Here is a 4673-nt window from a genome sequence, read left to right as displayed (position 1 = left end):
GCTACTTCCCAATGTAACATATTGACTTGTGGACATCTTCTTTATGTTTTTACAGTATTATAACAATTTAAGGATGTGCACCATCCAGACCTTGCTTGTTTTGTTCCCAATTATCTAAAAACGCTATCTAAGGAACTACCCTGACATTCACTGTAAATCCACAGCTCCGCCAAGCGTGCCGACAATTTTTAATTTGCAGAGAAGGGAGAACAAGTTGATGTCTGTCAGCAGTCAATCGCCTTAGTGAGCAATGAACTGAGCATTCAACATAAATCTGTCACCACAATTTACAGTAGAAACGCCATACATTATTAAAGTAGCAGTCAACTAATGGACCACCCCTGCTTCATCAGTTCAGAGCCCCATGGAAAATTAACAAAAAACGTATACTCATCCCTAACACAGCCATCATTCCAGCATTGTTAGTGTTGCTGTTCCCCGGCAGGTGACATGACAGTGTTGTGTCAGGTGACTAATTCAGTCAGTCATTGGCTGCTGTCCGGGAACAACATTTACTATTCCATCAGAGCAGCCCAGACAACCGTTCTGATGGAATATTGATGAGCTGCAGTCATGGGATTGTTGCATTGTTTTTATTTTCTATGGTGTCCTGAACTGATTAATCATTGCCAGTCCAGGAGTGGACCTAAATGTACTTTCAAAAATTAAGTAAAATAAAAAAAGGCTGTATAATGCTTATGGAAATTGTTCTTGCCTCATAGTAAAATGAGCATTTCAATAGTCCAACTAGAGAAAAAGCTTAATCTTAATATCAGGATCAGACAGCCATTCTAATGTCCATTTTCAAAGTTGTACGCTAACCTCATGATGTTCAGGAAATCTGGTGACACATACACTTTAAAATTCAATACATCTTATCCTTCTTTCACCTGCTCTTGGGCAGTTTTATTTCAATATGTATGACTATCTTTGTCCAGAATATTACAGAATATTGCATGGTTTGGCAAAGCCAAAATTAGAGATGAGTGAATCGATCAGTGGAAGATCAATTTTGAGTCAAATTTTCTCAAATGCCCAGGTTCCCAGGAATTCAAACACCATGAAATTTGACTAGCAAGAATCTAAAAGAAAAAAATACCGGGTGCAATTTCACTATTTACATTTCACAATCAGCTGACTGTGGTTTTATCCTAATGAAGAAGTCGGATGACTTCGAAATGCATTCATAATAAAACCACATCAAGTTTTTTCATGTCTTCTGGAATTTTCCTTTGGATCTCGTTCAGCAGTGCAGAAGAACCACACATTTTCCAAAGTGAAGAAGCAGAACAGAGATATATCCATCTTTGTAACTTGATCAAGCCAGAGCACCCTGGAAAATAGATTAGAGACAGAAAGAGAGATCAGTTGCAGTCATATACTGCCAGGAGCTCAAAGGTGGTAGAGCTGTAGGTTAGGGTGTAGCCCTAAGACAGCACAAACAAAGTGGGTCTTAAGAGAAGCAACTTACGGCTAGACCTGGGACTCATACTGAATAAATACTGGACTTGCAAGGCTGTGGCATGGGTACCAATGGAAGGGCTGTGGTTAGTGAATGACAGATAAAACAAATACAGTATTCAAGTCAGGCAAGCTGTATCACTGAAATGTAATTTACAATCAAAGTGCTGGAAGAGTTGGTCATTTTTATCTTTTTGTTTTTTCTCACCATGTTCCTTAATTGCACAGTAAAAGTCATGTTTAAACATTTTTCATTGGTGCTGAAGCTGAGCCCAGTGGCGTTACAAAAACAGAATAGTTTGCCAGAGCAGTGCCTGGTTTTCAGTATTGCAACCCACTGGAATTTGCAGCTGTACAGGTGCCTCTCACAACATTAGAGTATCATAAAAAAGTGAATTTATTTCAGTTCTTCAATAGAAAAAGTGAAACTCATATATTATATAGAGTCATTACAAACAGAGTTATCTATTCCAAGTGTTTATTTCTGTTAATGTTGATGATTATGGCTTACAGCCAATGAAAACCCAAAAGTCATTATCTCAGTAAATTAAAATACTTTATAGCACCAGCTTGAAAAAATGATTTTAGAATCTGAAATGTTGGCCTACAGAAATGTATGTTTAGTAAATGAGAATCTATAATATAACCATGGGAGTGTCACTCTGTCTGAAGCCTTTATAGACTGCGCAAGCGTGACGCACCTGCGCAGTCTGGCTCTAGGCAGAATGAGGCATCCAGCGGTAAGAGGAGTGTGTATGGCGCCGGAGATGACGGTACGCGTACACACTGCATATCGCTATCTCCGGTGCCATACTTATCTGACTGGGAGAAGCGTTGCTGCAGCGCTTCTCTTCGGCTGGAGACCAGGATCGGAGTGCGCGTGGCAATGGCGCATGCGCATAGTGCTATCCAGCGCCATTTTACTGAAGACACATTTGCAGTGTGTCTTCAGCAATATGGCACCGGACAGCGCAGTATGGGCATGCGCGTACTCCGGCACCAGACTTCTCCCCCCGGCCTCCGGCAGAACGGGACAGCGCTGGACACAGGGAAGAAAGGTGAGTAAATTTTTTTTTTTGTATGTGTGCAGTTTAATAGGGGTCAGGGGGACCATGCATACCAGGAAAGGGGGGGTGAGAGAACCCTGCATACCAGGAAAGGGGGGTTCAGAGGACCATGCAAAGGTTGATACATAAAATGAGAACAATGGGGATAGGGGAAAATATGTGTAGGTGGGTTAAGAGCTGGCTCAGGGATAGGAAACAAAGGGTGGTTATTAATGGAGCACACTCGGACTGGGTCACGGTTAGCAGTGGGGTACCACAGGGGTCCGTTTTGGGCCCGCTTCATTTTAACCTATTTATTAATGACCTAGGGGGCATAGAGAGTAGAATTTCAATATTTGCAGATGACACTAAACTCTGCAGGGTAATCAATACAGAGGAGGACAATTTTATATTACAGGAGGATTTATGTAAACTAGAAGCTTGGGCTGATAAATGGCAAATGAGCTTTAATGGGGATAAATGTAAGGTCATGCACTTGGGTAGAACGAATAAGATGTATAATTATGTGCTTAATTGTAAAACACTGGGCAAAACTGTCACTGAAAAAGACCTGTGTGTATGGGTGGACGACAAACTCACATTTAGCGGCCAGTGTCAGTCAGATGCTGCAAAGGTTAATAAAATAATGGGATGCATTAAAAGAGGCATAGATGCTCATGAGGAGAACATAATTTTACCTCTATATAAGTCACTAGTGCGACTACACTTAGAATACTGTGTACAGTTCTGGTCTCCGGTGAATAAGAAAGACATAGCTGAACTAGAGCGGGTGCAGAGAAGAGCGACCAAGGTTATTAGGGAACTAGGGGGTCTGCAATACCAAGACAGGTTATTACACTTGGAGTTATTTAGTTTGGAGAAATGAAGGCTTAGGGGTGATCTTATTACAATGTATAAATATATGCGGGGACAGTACAAAGACCTTTCTAATGATTTTTTTACTCTTATACCTGTGACGGGGACAAGGGGGCATCCTCTACATCTGGAGGAAAGAAGGTTTAAGCATACTCACAGACGCGGATTCTTTACTGTAAGAGCAGTGAGATTATGGAACTCTCTGCCATATGATGTTGTAATGAGTGATGCCCTACTAAAATTTAAGAAGGGACTGGATGCCTTTCTTGAAAAGTATAATATTACAGGGTATATACACTAATTTCCTTACTATTGCGTTGATCCAGGGAGCTAGTCTGATTGCCGTATGTGGAGTCGGGAAGGAATTTTTTTCCCCAATGTGAAGCTTACTGTTTGCCACATGGGGTTTTTTTGCCTTCCTCTGGATCAACATGTTAGGGCAGGTTAGGACAGGTTATGGGTTGAACTAGATGGACTTAAAGTCTCCCTTCAACCTTAATAAGTATGTTACTATGTTACTATGCATACCAGGAAAGGGGGAGTGAGGGGACCATGCATACAAGGAAAGGAGGGTGAGGGGACCATGCATACCAGGATAGGGGGGTGAGGGGACTATGCATACCAGGATAGGGGGGTGAGGGGACCATGCATACCACTTGACTGTCCGGTGGACAGGTATGGGATATTGTTGCTTTTTAATTTTAGCTTTTTTACAGGAGAACGATGGCTTCGATAGGATTGGGAGTGAAATAAAGATGGAAAAAATCTGTTTATTTATTTCATTAAAAGTCTTTATTCTTAATGTTTGTGTTTTTTTAACCCTTTCAGACTAGTGGATTAATAATGGATAGGTGTCTTATTGACACCTCTCCATTATTAACCAGGCTTAATGTCACCTTACAATAGCAAGGTGGCATTAACGCCTTATTACCCCATATGCCACCAGCTACAGGGCAATGGGAAAAGAGAGGGTAAGTGCCAGAATTGGTACATCTTACAGATACGCCTTTTCTGGGGTGGCTGGGGGCAGATTTGCAGATTTTTTTTTAGTTGGGGGGTCCAAAAACAATGGTCCCTCTCTAGGCTATTAATTTCTGCCCTCAGTCACTGGCTTGCCCTCTCTGGCGGAGAAAATTGCACGGGAGCCCACACAAGTTTTTTTCCGTGAATTAATCCTTTTATTTTAACACCTACAGCTCCAAAATTTTACACACACACACTACTAACATTATTAGTGAGGGACATATATAAATCTAATGGATATGCAATGGTTTACTGTATGTAAACCAT

General features: G+C 41.3%; 1 long non-coding RNA gene across 1 annotated transcript; it reads right to left on the bottom strand.

The window, feature by feature from the left end:
• Nucleotides 1-360: 360 nt before the first annotated feature.
• Nucleotides 361-1542, bottom strand: LOC141094598 (uncharacterized). Its single transcript, XR_012233113.1, has 2 exons — nucleotides 1472-1542; nucleotides 361-1333 (listed from the first exon to the last, which is right to left on the bottom strand). It is a non-coding gene; the product is annotated as an uncharacterized lncRNA (long non-coding RNA).
• Between the last annotated feature and the right edge of the window lie 3131 nt (nucleotides 1543-4673).

This window comes from Dendrobates tinctorius, unplaced genomic scaffold (genome assembly GCF_039654945.1).
Source record: "Dendrobates tinctorius isolate UK_male_01 unplaced genomic scaffold, ASM3965494v1 ptg000064l, whole genome shotgun sequence".
Lineage (NCBI taxonomy): Eukaryota > Metazoa > Chordata > Amphibia > Anura > Dendrobatidae > Dendrobates > Dendrobates tinctorius.
Note: the sequence above shows the minus strand (reverse complement) of the source record. Positions and strands in the feature narration are given on the sequence as shown.